Source organism: Rhinolophus sinicus, chromosome 14 (assembly GCF_057876585.1).
Source record: "Rhinolophus sinicus isolate RSI-liver-muscle chromosome 14, RSI-T2T, whole genome shotgun sequence".
Classification (NCBI taxonomy): Eukaryota; Metazoa; Chordata; class Mammalia; order Chiroptera; family Rhinolophidae; genus Rhinolophus; species Rhinolophus sinicus.
The window spans coordinates 18921385-18940796 of record NC_142514.1 but is presented as its reverse complement, the minus strand read 5'-3'; positions in this window follow the sequence as shown (position 1 = coordinate 18940796).

Here is a 19412-nt window from a genome sequence, read left to right as displayed (position 1 = left end):
CATCTGTCCTCAGGCCTCTCCCACCCAGCCCCACTTATAATCCAGAGATTCTTCTTCTATTATAAATGGGTGTGGGTGGGTGGGTAAGAGGCCCATCCTGCTTGGTCCTGCCCCCAGGTCCAATGCCATGTCTGCAGATAGCAATCGTTTGCCTCAGCTGGTTTGCCCCAGGCCCCGAGAGAAGCACTATTTGTAGAAGAGGTGCGTAGCCGTGATAGGCCCCACCTGCACCTCAAACACTGTCGCCACAGCTTGTGTCCAACAGCAGAGGCTGGGTGGAATCCCCTGACCTGATACTCACCATACAGGCCCAAACAGAGTCCTGCCTTGGCTGGGGCTATCCATGAAGAGGCAGATAGACTGGACTTCTGGGGTCTCAAGCATCACACTCTGTTGAGGCCTATTAAGTCAGCCCAGTTTGTCTATAGAGTTGACATCCCCAAGACATAAGTGTCCCCTGGATTTTAGGTCTGAGGCCTTAGCAGTTCTCGGGCTGAATGACATTGAAAATGACCTGTCTCTAAGGGGAGACTCCACCAACCACAGGGCCCCTTTGGGCCTTTGCAGGACAACTCCTTGCCTTCATTCTGCAGCCTTGACTGGGCACTTGGTCTGCGCCGGGCACTGTGCCAGTGCTAAGGACACTGCAGTGGACACCCCAGTTCCTTCTTACTTGGAGCCCACAGTATACAAACTGGGAGCCCCCCCAAAGCATCCATGAGCCCCTTTCTCCCTCCCTGTCGCCAACTCCTCGCCCTCAACTCCTTTCACCTGCCTTGGCCCTTGTCAGCCTTCATGGACCACAATTATCCCATCTACAAAGTATGAGGCAGAATGATGAACACAGGCCAGAATTCACTAATGCAACAGGTCAGGAGATGCTAATGCACTTTTAGACTCCTCCTTGGCAATAGCCGTCTGAGAGACACATAGCTGAGTCCTGGCCCAGCTCCAGGGTGGGGCGCCTCAGGCAGGTTACTTGTCCTCTCTCTGAGTCCCAGCTTCTTCGTTTTGAAAACCAGTGGGGTTGAATATCATAGTTTCCAGGACACTTCCTGCTCTAAAACTGCTGAGCCTGAAGCATATGCTTCTGAATCCCCTGGCCCTCTTACATCCTGGCCCTCTGGGAGTAGATTTTCTTTTTGAAGCTGCCAAAACCATCTTGTTGCCAGTTTTGGTACTAAGGTTGGTGATGCTGCGAAGAGACGCCATGTTTGGTGACAAATGAGGAAGACTAGTAACTAGCAGGGTGGTTCCTCACTCTGGGACCACACCCCAAGACAAGTCTAAAAAATCAGATCCCACCTGTGTGGCTGACTTGCTGGAAAACAACGCTGAGGTCCTCTATCCTCATCGTTTCTCTGTGGACCTCAGTGTCCTAGACTATAAAATGGAAGAAGGAGGAGGTCGACTCTCCTCTGACCTAGAATGTCTTTCCTAAGTGCTCAAGTTAGAGGTGTCTTGCTTTTAAATAAGATCTCTTTATCAGGGATTTCTTTTATTCTTTAAGGGCCTCCCTGGTCCGAAAGTCAGCTCACTCCGTCATGCAGGCCTCCACAATTCGGTGGTGCTATGTGCTGGTGTGGCCACCAGGTGACAGTGCAGTCCCACCCTGGAATCGTCATCAGCTTGCTCCATCCTTGAGCAGCAATACAATTTACCAACAGCCTTGCTTGGGGCAGGCCCCATCATGGATCCTAGAAACAGAAATGAATCCAATCCTGCAGCAGGAATTCCTGAAACTCCCTGGAATGGTCAGTCCTGAGGAACCCTGCAGGGCCTGCCCCCTCCTCTCTCTGTGATCTCCAAACTCCTGTGTACAGCATTCAGGACCCTCTGCAATCAGGTCTCACCTCCAGGTCCACAGCCTGTGCTCCTAGACCTGAGCCACAGGGATTTAAAGGAAAGGAGAGAAGCACTTCACTTGGCTGGGCGTCAAAGGGTGATGCTAGGAGCAGGGCATCCTTGAACGCAGGCATGAAGGGGGCCTGGGCCAGCAGAGTGCCTGGGTCAGCGGTAGCTGGAGGGAGCTAAGGCAGAGGAGGCCTGTGGCTTCCTGTGAAGAACTGAAGAGCCACTTCCTTTCAACAGATGACTGTGGTGGAGGGGCAAAGATTAGGGAGTATGTGTTTTCTGGTTTAGGGGGAAAGGATGGGGACCCCAGGGAGACCCCATGAAGATGCCCAGAGCAGCCTTCTAGTTCCCTTCCCTCTGGGGTCTCCATGGAGCAGACAGTGCAGATAGTCAGGGTCACACCCTTCACATGTGCTGTGAAGCCACAGAGAGGAGAGTCACGTTAGGGGCAGGCTCCTTTGCATAAGGCCAGTAAAAAGAAATAGAGCTTGGTTACTCCAAGAAACAAGCCCAAGTACCTAGCCCCAAGTACCTAAGTCCAAGTACCCATCCATCCTCAGAACCCAGACCCAGAAACCCAGCCCCAAATTGGCGTCAAATTGGCCAAGCCCTACTTGGCGTCAAATACTGGCCCCAAATTCCCAGCTCCAAGCACCATCTCCCAGTGCCCAGGCGGAGGCTGACAGGGGCCTAGTGTTTCTTTCACTGTATGGGGGAATGGCCACAGGAAAACTTGTCCCAAATCATTCTCTCAGGATGTATTTACTGGATTGTCTTCCCCTGATGGGGCCAGCACTAAAGGAAATGCCAGTCCAGTCATGACAAATAATCACGAAACCCGAATTGGTACAATTTTACTGCTTTTGTTCTATTTGCACACACTTGCTTGTCCAGGATGGTACCCACCCCCACTCACTCCAACTCCCATCTGATGGAGAACTAGATTTCTCCAACTGGGGCAGAAGCAGAAGGTCAAGGCCAGGGAGGCCTTCTGAATCCAGCCCTAGGCAGAGAGGCAGGGGCTTGATTTGGGAGCTCCCACCCCTTAGCCTTGCTGCACGATTCTGTCTGGGCTTCTGCTTCATTTCTGTCTGGCCACTGGACAACCTTTGCCTGCCTCTCCCAAGGGGTACATGTGAGGAGAAGGATGGAGCACCAGGAGCACTGCATGATTCAACTGCTCCAGGTGCTGACCTGAGGAAGAAGCAGAGGGTCTGCACTAAGCCATGATTTCTTACCCATTCTCTTGGAACCTATCAACTCAAGCCCATTCCTCCCTCAATCTCTCCCACTTCAGCAAAGGCACCTTCAGGCATGCAGTTACCTAGGCCAGACATTTGCCCAAAGACCTTCCAATAACGGCTCCTTCACACTTTGGTTTCCTCTCAAATGTCACCTCCTCAGAGAAGCCCTCTCTGACTGCCTACTTTAAAGTAGCCTCTTTGTTCCTCTCTCCCTCAGTGGCTCCCAAATTTATCTGCACCTTGAAATTACCTGGAGGCTTCAAAACATACAGAAGCTTCGAAACCTGTGTCTCGCCCACAGAGATTGTGATTTAATTGGCCTGGGGTGCAGCCTGGGCTTTGGAATTTTTAAAAAATTTCCAGGTGACTCTAATGTGCAGACACACGAGTGTGGGAACCACTGCTCTAGCATATCACCCTGTTTTGATTTTCTGTGAAAGGCCAGTAAAGAAATGGAGCTTGGTGACTCCAAGAAGCAAGCCCACGCGCCCATCCCCAAGTACCCAAGTCCAAGTACTCATCCTCAGAACCCAGCCCCAACCACTCAGATTCAAGGTTTTACATATATTTTAACTCATTTAATCCTTATAACAATCCTCTTGAGTGTTTGGGACTCTATAAATAATTGTCTGATAAAGAAATGACTTAATCTCCCTCTGCATCCTCCAGGTTCAATCAGCAATCAACCAGCCAACAGATTCTATCCTCTAATTATTTGAGTCTGTTTGCGACCCTCCACCCACGTGGCCCACCTCTCCCTCTCCTCATCTAGCCTGTTACCTTCAGGCCTGGAGGGCACCTACAAGGTCCTCCTTACCGGTCCACTCCTGCCTCTTATATATTCTCCACACAGAGCCAAGGAAGATCTTAAAACAAAGTAGATCAAGTGACACACCCCCTTTAAAGCCCCCCAATGGCTGCCCATCACACTTAGAATAAAACTCTACTTTGGCCTTCAAGGTCTTGAATAATCTGCTCAAACCTCCAGAGCCTTATCCCACCTTGCTTCCCCTCCCCCAATTCTTTTCCGGCCATACTGGCCTCTGTGTCCTTCCCAGAATTTCCCAAGTGCCTGCCAACCTCAATGCCTTTCCATAAGCTCTTCCCTTTGGCTGGAACACTCTTGTTGCTTCAGGAGTCAGCTCAAATGTAACTTCTCCAAAGACCTGAGCCCCCAACCTAAATTAAACACTCCATGATTCCAGCAGCCTGTATCTTCTGTTCCTAGAATTGATCACAATTGTAATAAAAGGATGATCGGTGTAAGCACTTGTTACAGTCAGACTTCCTCACTAGATTCTGAGCTGAGCAGCAGCACAGGGTTCCCTGTGATTTGTTGCCATCACCCAGCACAGTGCCTGGCACACAGGAAGCGCTCAATAACTTTAGTTGAGTGGATGGACAGATAGATGGACAGTGGGTGGATGAGGAGTGATTGAGTGAATACCTACATTTAAAATTAGGAATCTATTCACGCCACCTGTATTTTTCGGGTCAGTTATAATATGCGCGAGTCACATGGTAGCTGTTTTCACTCTTCCAGAGCCCCCAATCCATTGGCTCCTCCTTTGGCCTTTTCCAGATACGGCCTCTGGGCGGGGCTTCCGGGGCCAGTTGGGTGACGTCACAGATGGACGTGTGCCCGGAGTTAGCCTCTGCTTTCTGATTGGCGCGGGGCGCCGCTGCTGTCGGAGTAGATGCAGTAGGAGTAGAAGGTGAGGGAACGCGGTAGGGTGTCCGCGTAGACGGCTTTGAAGCTGTGGTGCGGCGGCGCTAGCTTAAGAGCGTCGGGGGCTCCCGGGGGTACGTTCACGTAAGAGCGAGAGCATGCGCGGAGTTTGTCGAGGCTTACGCCGTTCTGCTGGGAAATGAGACAGAAGAGGGGACGCTCGCTGCGGCCGGACCAATCCCCGTAGCGGGCGGGGCAGAGAGCGTGTGACCGTGCCCCAGAGTGTTCGCCGGAGCGCGGCTATTTCTGGCCTCTGACCTCAGCGAGGAAAGTCCCATAAACACAGCCCCACCCTCCCCCTCGCTCTCCTGGACACGCCCCGCCTCTTCCCCTCACCCCAACTCAGACCCAAAAGACTTGCTGGACTCAGAGTGTGCAGACCTGGTTTCTAGCCCTAGGTCTGTGTGACCCTGAACAAGAGTCGTGCTTTCTGGACCTCACTCTGGTCATTTGCAAAATTAAACAGTACCTGCATTAAACGATATGATATATAAAGTGCCCGACACTGGTTCGGAAAGAAGATACAATACTAGCTTCTTTCTCCCTAACCCTGACCTTGCTGATGATTTGCACTGTGGCCTGAAGCAATTTCACTTAACCTTTGGGAGCCTCACCTCCTCTGTCCTAGGATGAGAGAACTGTCCTTTCAGCCCCAAAGTCCTGGGAGCTAACACTTCCTGAGTCATTGAGTTAGTGATGAGCTGAGACCAGCCCTACCTCCCGGTGTCACTTTGCCGAGGTTCCTCTTACAAATGAGCTTCCTCACCGTCCCTGAGATAGCGCCTACGAGGGCTGAGCTCCCCAGAGGTTCTGCAGGGGGCTAAGGGTCTGCAGGGACCTTAATGGGTGTCCCACAAAACCTTCCTTGATGCTCCTACCAAAGATTCTCCTGTGTAAGACCCCTCTGTGGCTCCCTGTGGCCCTCAGGCTACTCAGCAAGAGTCACAAGGCCACGCCCGGGTCTCTAGTCTCAGCCAAGTGTCCTCCCCTCTCTCCCAGCCAGGCTCTCGACAAACTGAGCTGCTTTCAACTCTTTCCTCTCATTCAGGTGTTTACACAGACAGTTCCCCTTCTGCCCCATCCTTTCACCTGGCTAACTCCTCATCTTTGACCATCATGGGACAGGGTGGATGCTAACCCCTAAGGATAGGTCCCTGTTTAGGTGAGGACTGGTGAGTGACTCCTGACCTTGCTCTGTTCAGCCACTGCTCTTCTTGCTTCTTACCTGCAGCCATGCTGAACTTTAAACTCCTTGAAAATGCGGGTCTCTCTCTTGCCTCTGGGCTTTTGCCCAGGCTGTTCCCTTAGACCTGAACACTCTTCTTGTCCCTACGTAATTCATACTTGTCCTTCAAATCTCAGTTTAGAAGTCACTTCATCCCAGGGTTGGGGAGAGGGGTTCCTTGACCAGCCCTCTCATATCAAATACACACTTTCTTGCTGCTCTTGAATGCCTCTATCCCCTGTTGGAATGCAAGTTAGGAGAGAATAAGGGTGCCTTATCACTGTAACCCCCAGCGATGGGCACAGGGCCTAGCTCAAAGTAGGTTCTCAATAGGAGTTTGTCAAATGAGTGAATGAGTGAATCCTTGCCCAGTGCTTGCCAGTCTCTGCTTACATACCTCAGAGGCAGGGAACTCACTACTTTTGAAGCAGCCTACTCCATCTGCGCGTTATAAGACCTCCAATTTCTGCCTACCCCCAACCAATGCCCAGGAAATTCCCTGGAACTGAGATCCAGAGCTAGTGAATATTTTGAGGTATTTGGTATAAAGCCAGGGTCCACCCAACTGTCCTGAAGGCTTGTGCAGGCTTACCTAGCCCTGATAAGGCCCACAGGTGGCAGCCGTGGCCAGATCCCCACCCCCTAGATCGATTTGTAGAGGTCTGGGACTTAAGACTCCCTCATAGCTCATGCTCCCCTTTAGGAGCAGCCCATCACCTCTGCTGGGGGCAGGGACACCAGCAACCTGGTGTGGGGGGGGGGGGGCAGGAAGGCAGCACTGGACTACCACTGCTTCATTCAATCCCCAGGCCAGCCCTGTAAGGCAGGAGCTGCTGTCCCATTTTACACATGCACAAACAGGCTTCTAGATAGATACTGTTTACCTAAGGTCACACAATGAGATAGTGGCAAAGCCAGGCTGAACTTCAACCTCTCTCCTCTGTGCTTCAGCTTGGTGCTTGTCTACCTGCCCTGCTCCTGGCCCATTCTGCCTGAAGCATCGCGAGGTCCTGAAGGGTCCCATGGCTCCTGTTTCCCACAGCTGGTTCCCATCCCCACTGGGGTCTCCGCAGCTGTACTTGGGCAGCAACTTAGGGCTGGCTGAGTGTCAGGAGTCATCCCTTCCTTCTGCACTTGGTCACTCCCCAAAACTGCAGAGGGACCCAGACCAATATTAGGCAGTGGCCAAGGAGCTGTTTTGTAGATACCAAGTCCCTGAGACAGCTGAGCCACATATTTGCATGACCTTGGCTGGGTTTCTTCCCTTCTTGGGCCTTCAATTTATCATCTGTAAGGGGGCATATTATCCCTTCCCAGAGCCTCAGTGTGTTAGAATTCAGGAAAACTGCTCACTCTTCCAGGTCACCTCACCCTTGAACCCTCTCACCTTGAAGGACAGAGCCCCCCTCCAGGGTCCCTGTGGTGGCAGAACTCCAACATAAACTGTACATAGCCTAATCCTTGATGGAGGTCACAAATCCTGGGTAGGGCAGGCACTTGGTTGGGGAGACCAGTTTCCCCAGCTCAGCTTCAGCCCCTCTCCACCTCCGTCCCTGCTCTCTCATCATGTCTGTTCCCTCTACTGTCTGTGGCCTTTGCAGAGCCATTCCCCAGGGGACTCTGCGTCTCCTGTCTCTTCCTGTCTGTCCTCCCTCCCTTCTTCCTCCCACAGATGTTTATCCATGCCTACTCTGTGCATATATCACCGAATAAGCTCAGTGCCTATCCTTGCAAAGCTCACAGTTTAGTGGGGGAGACCGACAAGGAAACCAAGCTACAGTTCATTCACTCATCCCAAATCCTATGGCCCTCCCTGCTGCTGCCCTCACCTGTACATTCTGCTCTCCACACTGCAGCCTGAGCCATCCTGTTAAAAGGGAAGTTCTAACATGTCACTCTTCTGCTCAATCCCCTCCCATGACACCCTGTCTCAAAGGAAAAGCCAGTGTCCTTGCTGTGACCTGCAAGGCCTGCAGGATCTACCTCATCGCCTCCCACTCTCCCCTCTGAATGCACCATTCCAGCTGCAGGGGCTGCCTGGCTGTTTTTCAACATGCCAAGCATGCTCCTTCCTCAGGCCTTTGCATTTGCCCTTGGTGCTGCTAGGACTATCTTCCCGCAGGTATCCATGTAGCCTCGTGCTTTCACTCAGGTGTGGGTAGGGGGATGGGGGGCCAGGAAGGAAGCCCTGGACCTTCCCTGGCTGCGCATCTAAATACTACTCCTAGGCTTCTGTCCTTTTATCTGCTTTATGATGTTTTCTTGGCACTACCAAGTGACATGTACTTACTTGTTTATTGTCTGTTTCCCTACAGTAGTGTAAATCCCATGAGATCTCCTGAGGTTCCCCACCCCTCAAGGAGAGAGAGAGAGAGAGAGAGAGAGAGAGAGAGAGGAATACCAGGAAACTGAAAAAAGAAAAGGCAACACTAATCACCTTCTACTATAGATAATCATATTGAAAGCCTAAATAATTAAAACAACTTGATTTGGGTGCAAGGAAAGACAAACAGACCAATAGACTGGAATAGAATGTCGAGATATGGACCCAATTGTACAGAGATTAGTATTTGATAGAGTTGATAAAGGTGATATCTTAAAGTGGAGAATGGACTCGATAATAAACAGTGTTAGGACAACTAGCCAACTGGGGGAAAAATTAGACCTGTACTTCGTGTCGAGTACCACGGTAAGCTCCAAAGGGATCAAAGAATTAAATGTTAAAAAAATAAAAAATTATAAAAGCACTAGAGAAAAACATGGGAGAATCTATAATCTCATAGTGAGAAAAGTCTAACCATGACTCAAAAACCAAAAAGCCATTTTAAAAGATTGATAAAGTCAACTATATAAAAATAAAAAACTATTACATGGGAAAACACTATAAATCTAGTCATAAGACAAATGACAAGGTAGAAGAAAACAGTGGCAACTCAGATCACACACAAAGGATCATGTCTCTAGAAAGAATCCCTGGAAAGTCATTAAAAGGACCAACAATCCAACAATCTAATAGACATAGGCATAGGATATGAGCTGACAGTCCCCAGAAAAGTAAATACAAATGGCTTCTAAACATATGAAAAGAAGCTCAAACTTACTCGAAGAAATGAAAATCAGGAAAACCAGTCGGATACCATTTCTTACCATTCTGGCAAAAAAATCCAAAAGTTTAATAATATACTCTGGGCATTTCCATAAGGAAACAGTGCTTTCTCACATGTTCTCATAGAGTACTCTCACACATGCAAATATAAATTGGTATAGGTCCCCAAAAGGGCATTTTCGCAAAATTTATCAAAATTATAAAAACATCCAGATATCCTACTTCTAGGAATTTATCCTTCGTGTGCATTTGCACAAGTGAGAAGTTATGTATATATAAAGTTATTCTCTGCAGCACTATGTTTGCAATAGCAAAAGACCAGAAACAACTCACTGTCTATTACTAGTAAGGGGTTAGATTAGGTAGAATGCAGTCCATCCATTGAATGGAATACTATACAATCGTGAAAAAGAATGGGGGAGATCTGTGTGTTCTGATAGGGAAAGTTCTGTAAGAGATAATAAGTTTTTAAAAAGCAAGATTGAGAGCAGTGTATATGATATTCCACCTTTTGTAGGAAAAGGGGGGATTTTATATATTTTCATAACCTTACTGAGTGGCAGAATAACCAATGATTGCGATCACAGACTCAGAAGCCAGACTGCCTGAGTTCAAATACACATTCTGCTTCTATGCTGGGTTGAATAGTGTCCCACCAAAGTTCATGTCTACCTGGGACCTGTGACTGTGACCTTGTTTGGAAATAGGGTCACTGCAGAAGTAATCATGTTTAGATGAGGTCACACCTGATTAGGTAGGTGCTAAATCCAATATGACTGGTGTCCTTATAAGAAGAGGAAAATTTGATCACAGAGCCAGACACACAGTAGAGAAGGCCATATGAAGACAGGCAGGGATTGAGTGATGCATCTGAAGCCAAGGAATGCCAAGGATTGTTCGCAAATCATCTGAAGCTAAGAGAGAAGCATGGAACAGATTCTCCCAAGAGCCTTTTAAAGGAACGAACCCTACTGACACCTCAGTTTTGGACTTCTGGCCTCCAGAATTGTGAAAGAATAAATTTCTGTTGTTTGAAGCCACCAGGTTTTGGTCATTTGTTAGGGAAGCCCTAGGAAACGGATACAGCTACTTAGAAGCTGTGCAATCTTGGGTAAACCTCTCTGTTCCCTACTTTCCTTATCCATAAAATAGGGATAAATAGTGCTTACCGCATAAGGTTGGTGTTACAGGGATTAAATGAGTGAATAATTTTAAAGAATTTACATTAAGCTCTGACACATAGTAAGTGCTATATAAATGTTAACTAAATATATGCTTGTGTTTGCATAAAGAAATCTTGGAAGGACAACCAAGAAACTAGTACACGTGCTCGGTAGAAGGAATAGGAGATGAAGACACAGAGGAGCAAGACTTTGCAGAGCCTTTGCAATTTTCAGGCATTTTATATATTTTTCTTTTTGAACCATATGAATGTGTTAATATTTAAAAATGGAAAATTAGTTAAAAACACAAATCCTATTACCTGCTCAAAACCCCCCAGAGGTTTCCCATTACATGTATTACAAAATCAGATCTCTTTCCTGTGGCTGACAAATGCCACCAAAACATGAGCATCCGTCTCCTCAGCTTTCAGTTCAGTTCTCCTCATCACTCTCTTCTAGCCTGCTTTACTTTTCTTTAAAGCATGTATCCCCTTGACATTCCATGTATGTTGACTGTCTCCTCCCACTTCTAAGGTCCAAGAGGGAAGGGGCTGTGTCTGTCTTGTTCACAGCTGTATCCGCAATCCTTAGCACAGAGCCTGGCACATTCAATAAATATTTGTTGAACCAATGGATGAAACGAAACATTATATGTAAGGTGCTTAGCTTGGTACCTGGCACACAGTAGAGAGTTCCTTCCCCTTCCTTCCCCTTCCTTCCCCTTCCTTTCCCTTCCCTTCCCTTCCCTTCCCTTCCCTTCCCTTCCCTTCCCTTCCCTTCCCTTCCCTTCCCTTCCCTTCCCTTCCCTTCCCTTCCCTTCCCTTCCCTTCCCTTCCCTTCCCTTCCCTTCCCTTCCCTTCCCTTCCCTTCCCTTCCCTTCCCTTCCCTTCCCTTCCCTTCCCTTCCCTTCCCTTCCCTTCCCTTCCCTTCCCTTCCCTTCCCTTCCCTTCCCTTCCCTTCCCTTCCCTTCCCTTCCCTTCCCTTCCCTTCCCTTCCCTTCCCTTCCCTTCCCTTCCCTTCCCTTCCCTTCCCTTCCCTTCCCTTCCCTTCCCTTCCCTTCCCTTCCCTTCCCTTCCCTTCCCTTCCCTTCCCTTCCCTTCCCTTCCCTTCCCTTCCCTTCCCTTCCCTTCCCTTCCCTTCCCTTCCCTTCCCTTCCCTTCCCTTCCCTTCCCTTCCCTTCCCTTCCCTTCCCTTCCCTTCCCTTCCCTTCCCTTCCCTTCCCTTCCCTTCCCTTCCCTTCCCTTCCCTTCCCTTCCCTTCCCTTCCCTTCCCTTCCCTTCCCTTCCCTTCCCTTCCCTTCCCTTCCCTTCCCTTTGGACATCTTCGCTCCTTTCTTACCACCCTCTACCAACCAGGAATGCCTCCCATGTGACCATATAGATTCCTTCTCTGAGCCTTTCTCAGACCCTTTCTCAGCCAACTCTACTCTTTCCTCTCCAGTGGACTTTATATTCGGCTATTGACCTGGAGTGTGACATGTCATATCTCCTCCATTAGACAATGGTTCCCCTATGCCGGAACCGTGAGAACTGTGATTCTGCCTCACTCTGGCTCCATCCTTTCCCAGGGCTCAGCCTATGGAGCTATCCACAGGGACCACTGTGTCATTTCCTGACTCTGGTAAGGAATTCCAGGCTTGTTCCCCTTCTCTGTCAGTAAGTCCCTTCTTCAGTCTAACTGAAATCATTCTTGCTACAATAAAGAATAAGTTTCCTCTTAGTTCCCTAGGGCTTGTGAGAGAGTAGTTGGGCCAATTTTTTTCTGTCATCTTCTGTTGATTGTCAGGGACTTGGGGGTGGGCCCTCACCATGGAATCTCCAGTCCAAGCTTTCAGGCAGAGCCACACTGGCCAGCTACTTGGCAAGAAAAATTTCTCCTTTATTTAGTCAGAGGATCTCAGTGAGCCCCACAGGGATGCCAGCTCTCCAGGACTGTGGTCCATCAGTTGGTTGGGGGCCAGGCACAAAGTGTAATGGGGACTACTGTGGTAGTTAATGAACCTGGAGGGGAGAGACTGACACCTGTGACCTTGACCGCCTCTCTCCCACCTCCTCCTTCTTAATTCATCCATCCATTCATGCAGCCTTTCAGAGTAAAAGTCAGGAGCACCTACTATGTGCCACACACCTAGCTCTTACATTCTCTAATCTTGCTTTCCCTGTCTGTAAAATGGGGCTAATAGTACCCTACTTATAAGGTCATTGTGAAGTTTAAATGAGCTAATGTATATAAAGCCCTTAGCATAATACTTGGCTCATTGTAAATACTCAGTAAACATGTTGTTTTTCAGTTTAATCAACACTGAAAGATGCCAGCTCTGGGCCAGGCTCTCAAGGGTACAGTGGGAAAGGCAGATACAAGAATAGACATTTATAAAATAAAGTCTAAGTGACAGGGTATTTGGGGGCAAGGTGGAGCTGGGACCCCAGCTGCCAGGTGCTCTGCTGGGTGACCTTGGGGAAGCACACCATCTCTGGTCCTGCCAAAGAGAAGACAGGAGTTAGGATGGGGACAGATGCCTAAAAATAGGGTGGGACAGCAATAAGGACTTGGGGTTGAGCCAGCAGACTCTGCCTTCCAATCTCAACTCTGCCAAGTCCTCCTAGTATGACATTGGGCAAGACCTGCCCCCCCAAAAAAAAAACCCCTCAGTTTCCTCTGAACAGTGAGGGTCTTCACATGAGGTGGCAGGGTGGTTGTGAGGATTCAGGAAGAGGACAGGTGGCAAACTCGAGGTGCTGAGCCCTTGTGTGGGAGCAGTGCCAGCCAGCCCCAGCCTACCTGAGGTAGTGGAGGAACTTCATCCACAGCAAGGAGGCCCTGGGGCTGGCAGCTGGAAGGTCCCCTTCGCTGCTGTAGCTCCTCCCATGCCAGTGGCTATAAGTGCTTGAAGAGGCTGACGGCCTAGTACTTGCCAGATGCCAATAAGTCTGCCATGGGTGCTCCAGATGTGCTGTTGCTCCTCAGGCTGAGGACTCACGTGCAGACATACCTGAGGGTGGGATGTGCAAGAGCCCCCTGGGATAGTATATCCTCTCCCACCTTGGGCCAGAGGGGACTGGATAGACGGTGCAGGGCCTTGGGCCTACTCAGTAATTGAGTCACTACATTCTTGGACAAGTAACTCAGCCTCCCTGGGTCTCTGTTTCCCCATCTGTAAAATAGGGAAAATGAGACTGACCTGGAGTGTCTTTCAGAACTAACCTGTCTCATTCTCTAGCTTGTGATGTATTCCTTAATGCTCTCTCCCTTCTCCTGGCCCTGGTGAAGTTATCAGTGAGGTGATCTCTGCCGCTTTGCTTAGTCTCTCCTTCAGACTGGGGGATCCTGAGGTCAGAGCTTTGTCTCTTCCTTCTATCTGGGGGTGGGGCTATATTTCTTCCATATGTTCCAAACGTTGATACCATGTTTCCCCCAAAATAAGACCGGGTCTTATATTAATTTTTGCTCCAAAAGACATATCAAGGCTATGTTCAGGGGATGTCATCCTGAAAAATCATGCTAGGGCTTATTTTCTGGTTAGGTCTTATTTTGGGGAAAACACAGTATTATCTAACATTTGCTATGCACAGTAACACAATACAACAGGCACTTCACGTACATTATCTCTGTTCATCATATAACATCGATTTTATTAATATACCCATTTTACAGATGAAGACATGGAGGCTTAAAGCATTTAAATAACTTGTTCAAGGTCACCCAACCAGTAGAGGGAAGAGTCAGGATTTACCCAGAGGCCATGTCAGGGTTATAAAGAGAAGGCAGTGTTAGTCAGTTCAGGTATCCCTGGGCAAAACCCCAGCTTTTTCACTCATTCACTAGCTATGTGACCTTGGGCAAATCTGGAGCTCTCTGACCTGTTTCCCTGTCCCTAGAACAGGAAGAATGACTCTACTTCACGGGGAGATAATACATATATAAGGTCTGGAACAGGGCCTGGCATATAGTAAGTGCTCAGTAAAGGGCCTTCCCTCCTCCCTTCCTTCTTTCCCTCTTCTGGTAGGGCCTCCAGACCTGGGCATATGCCAGGCCAGACTGACCTCGCTGTCTCAGAGACAATATTTGTATTCCCTCCTCCCATTCTGATAAGGTCTGGGGAACTTCTTCCCCCATCCAGGGTCTCTCCATTCCCAGGGAGCCTTAGTCTGCTGGGGGAAGGGAATGAGGGGGTAGTTTCAAGTCTGATGGAGACATAGTCCAATCAGAGATGGGAGATACCGGCCCCAGGTCTGACACTGAGTGAGAAACCACAGCATTATGCCATCTCATTGCACAGGGTGTGTGGCTGGGATGTGGACACAGGAGACAGAAGTGTTGGTGTTCTGGCAGGGAGGGTATCTGGGGCTCTGCCCTATGTCGAGTGAGCTTCTAGGGTCCTCCACCTTTTGGAAGATGGAGCGTGTCATGGGGACAGCAGCTGGGGAAGCCGACATAGTCCAGCTGGTACTTGTTGAAGTGACAGCCCCCTAGGTAGCTAAAGCTATGCATGATGGAACAAACAGGAACTGTGTCTTGGGGGCCTGAGGCCACCCAAAGTCAGCACACGCAGTTGCCCTTCCCCCCACCGCTGTTGACACCCTCTCCAGCACTGGGCTTTCCTGGCCTCCAAGGGCCTCAGATCACACGGACAACAGGAGACACCAGGGACCACTGAGGCAGAGTAGTTTCCCCTCCCCAACAGGCCTCCCATACTCAGGAAATAAACAAGCCCCCCACTAAAGCAGGAGGAACTGCAGGTAGACTGCAAAGAGACCCCTGGAAGCAGAGGGCTCTGTGCTAAGCAGTGCGCCCTACTTCAACTGGGAGTCCCATTCTTGGGAGAGGGCTCCTGAGGAAGGGGAGTCCCGCCCAGAAGCAGAGGGATGGCCAAGTTGACCTGACCCTTATCTGGAAGCCCCAGAACTCAGGCAGGATGCTGCATGGGGTCTGGATTCCCCTTGGTGCCCCAGAGTGGGAGATAACAGCAGATATTGGCCCCCAAGGCCATGGTCACCTATAGCTCGTACTGAAGGACTGCTTATGGCTGACTTGGAGGGTGATGACCTGCCCTAGGGGTAGGAGAGACCATGAGACTGGATTCCTAGAACCCTCGCCAAATTTTTGGATTGTAGACTCGTGGCTGAAGCGGGCTCTCTGGGCAGCCTCCAAGGCCGTACAGCAACCCTACTGAGATTCTCACTCACCTCTGAAGTATTCCAGCCCACGCTATAAAAGACTCCAGCCCACTCTGAAATGCTCCTGTTCCCTCTGAAATCTCCCCCAGAAGACTTCCACCTTCCCCGTAACATTCCAGCCTCCCTCTGGAATTCTCTAGATTCTCCTCACTCACTATTCTAGCACCTTCTGAAATAACCCAGCCCTTCGCGAGTGCTGTAGCCCCCATTGTACACTACTCCAATCACCTCTGACGTGCTCCAGTCCCTGCTGTGGGACTCTACTCCACTGTTAAACTCTAGTTCAACTTTAAAATGTGTGCTCTAACTTTAACACTCCATTCCCCTGAAACATGCCAACATCCATAATACTCTGCAGCCCACTTTTATACTGCAACCGTCACTCCCATTTTAGTTCTCCACTGCAGGGGAAATCCTCCAGCCCTTCATTAACACTCCAGCCCCACACCCTCTGATACCCAGCACCTCTGTACTGCTCTGGCCTGCTCCAGGGGAAAGATGGACTCCCAGGCCTGCCCAGAGCATACTGTGCTAGTACTCGATCCAGCTCCTGCTGGTTCCCGTGTCCTCCTGGGCCTCAAACAGCTCCTGGACAGCCTAAGGGAGTGTCAACACCCCTGGTAGGAGGAGGCTCTGAGGTGACCCCACTGGCTTCCTTAAGCTGTTCACAGCCCGCAGAGTCCCCCTCTAAGAAACCTTCTCCCCACCTCCTGGGAAAGAGCCCCTCTGACCAAAAACATGGCAGTAGTCCCCAAAGGTTGGGAGCACTCAGGCCCTGGGGGACCGCACACCCCTGACCTGCTAAGTGGACTTGTCACGGGCTCCCTGGCTGGGTCAGCCGCCCAGAGGCAGCCCCACAGGCTCAGGCAGCCCCAGCGCCCGGCCGGTTTCTCCATTGTGCTGCTCTGAGACACCTGCCCTGTGGCTCCATGGGTCTGCTGCTTAAAGGGCAGCTAGGCCAAGGCCAAGCTGCCTCTGTTCAAAGAACACAGTGACCCATCAGGGCCTCTGCGTCATCAGAGAATGGAGCTGGGCCCTGGGAAGGACTTGGAGTGGGGGGGCTGCGTGCCCTGCTTTGTGCTTGCCCAAGGGCTGCCCACCAGGTCACCCTTATGTGAGGGTGAGGGTAGGCAGATCCTAGCAAGTCTTTGACCACAAGGTGGCTACATGGGAGGGGAGCTTAATTAGGAGTCTGCAAGCAGAAGTAACTAGGTTCCAAGCCCAGCTCCGCTGTGTTCCTTTAGGCAAATCACTTGCCCTCTCCAAGCTGCAGTGGCTTCGCCTTTGAAACAGAGTTAACCCTTATCTTGCCCGCTTACCCGTTTCCTTCAAAGCTCAAGTGAGATAGTGGTTATAGAATGAATCTTTCATTTGACAAATATTTATTGAGTGCCTACTATGTGCCTGGCCTGCTTTAGACACAGACATAAAGTATTTGTTATTTTACTTTGATTATTTATCAATCAGCTTATGAAGATGAAGGGACTAGGATATGGAATGTTGGTAGGAGAGATTTTTTTTTTTTTTTTTTTAAGATTTTATTGGGGAAGGGGAACAGGACTTTATTGGGGAACAGTGTGTACTGCCAGGACTTTTTCCAAGTCAGGTTGTTGTCCTTTCAATCTTAGTTGTGGAGGGCGCAGCTCAGCTCTAGGTCCAGTTGCCCTTGTTAGTTGCAGGGGGTGCAGCCCACCATCCCTTGCAGGAGTCGAATCGGCAACCTTGTGGTTGAAAGGATGCACTCCAACCAACTGAGCCATCCGGGAGCTCAGAGGCAGCTTAGAGGCAGCTCAGCGGCAGCTCAGCTCAAGGTGCCGTGTTCAATCTTAGTTGCAGGGGGCGGAGCCCACCATCCTTTGCGGGAGTCGAGGAATCGAACCAGCAACCTTGTGGTTGAGAGCACACTGGCCCATGTGAGAATCAAACAGGCAGCCTTCGGCGTTAGGAGCATGGAGCTCCAACCGCCTGAGCCAGCGGGCCGGCCTCCGGGAGAGATTCTAAAACTCCTGATCAGACCACGCTCCCTGGCTCCTGACAGCTTTTCATACAACTTTTATGTACAAGGTAATTTCAAAGCCAACATTTCCTTTACAACATTTACTACTCATCCTAGGAGACAAATGTTACTGTTCTGGTTTTGAAACTAAAGCCTAGAGTTATGTCACTTGCCTAAGATATCACAGCTAGTAACTTATGGGACCTGAATTTGAACCTTGCTGCCTTTGACAAGGAAAGAGGTCAGAGTATCACCACAGCCCTCTTCCACCTCCACCTCCCACCCCTTGGCTCCTGTGCTGTGGGGAGATGAGCCAGGTCTGTTCCTAGGGATCCTGGCAGAGGGCCCTCAGTCTGTATCAACCCTGTCCTCCAGGAGTCCCCAATCCTATAGAGGACAAGAGGACTGGACTCCAAGGAAGACATCTGGAAGTTAAACAGGCTCATAGGACATCTTGTCCCACCTTGTCCTTGTACAAATCAGGAAATATACCTGGGCAGACACCTTCTCAAAGTCACACAGCTCATCAGAGGCCTGCCTCTTACCCAGGTGACTTGCCTGCCCTTAAAAGACAGAGCCTGTCAAAGGCCCCCTAGTGGTGGAGACAAGAAAGGCTCAAGGTTCCGAAACGGGAGAAAATACACCTGGCCTGGAAGGCTGAGCCTGGGCAAAAAAAGAGAGGCCACCAGGTGGGGAAACTGTGGACAAAGGCTGGGCCGTGGGGCGTGGGGTGTGCATCACCATGGAGGCCCATCCCCTGCCCATACATGAAATCAGTCCATGTAGATCTCTGCTTGCTCACCCTGGCGTCTCCTGAGACCAACGTTCTTCTGAGCTGTTCTGATGATTGTAGTTCTTCCTGCTCCTAAGCCTGAAATTCTGCCTGCCTGAGCCTCCACCTGCTGGTCAGAGTTCTACTGTCTGGGCCCCCGGAATGAGTGTCATCCCTGGCCCCAGAGCAACTGAGAGGAAGGGGGATCTCTATCAGAGTTCTCCCCTACAGGCAGCCTCCTATGTATCCTTCAGAACCCACTCAGATACTCCCTCCTCTGGGAAGTTATCCCTCTCCCCCAGGCAAAGTTTATTGCTTCTTTCCTTCCTGTTTTCAACCAGCATCTAGCAAGCACCTACTAGGTGCCAGGCACGTGGAAAGTGCTGGCTTGTTTAAATGACAAAATCCCTGCCTAGTGGAGCTGAAAATCTAGGAGGGAGACAGAAAAACACATTGACTAATACACACAATGATAGCTGGGTTTTTTCCTAAAAAGGTATTTAACCAAGGTTTACACACATTTGGCGGTGATGTCTCTTTGGTCTCTTTTAACATAGAACAGTCACCCCCACCTTGCCTTTTTTTTTTTTAAATGACAACAACTTTTTAAAGTGACCCAACTAGTTGTCTTTTAGAATGTTTCATGTTATAGATGGAGTCTAAACGTTCCTTCATAGTGTCATTTACCTTATTTCTCTAAACCCAGTATCTCTTGTCACTGGAAATTAGGTCAAGAGCAGGAGTTGGCAAACTTATTCTGTAAAGGGCCAGAAAGTAAATATTTTTGGCTTTGCACATCATACAGCCTCTGTTTCAACTACTTGGCTCTGTCATTGTAGCATGAAAGCAACCATACGTAATATGTAAATGGAGCATGGCTGTGTTTTAATACAATTTTATTTATGGACATTGAAATTGGAGTTAACGTAATTTGCATATGTCATGCAATATTATTCTTCCTTTGAGTCTTTGAACCATTTAAAAATGTAAAAACCATTCTTAACTCACAGGACTGCACAAAAACAGGCAGAGGGCCATAGTTAACCCATAGTTTGCTGACACCAGTAATGGGGTGCCCTCTAGATCTCTCCGTTGGAAAGCAGATACCAGATCAGCTGTACAGTACTCCTGTAGCACTGGTGAACA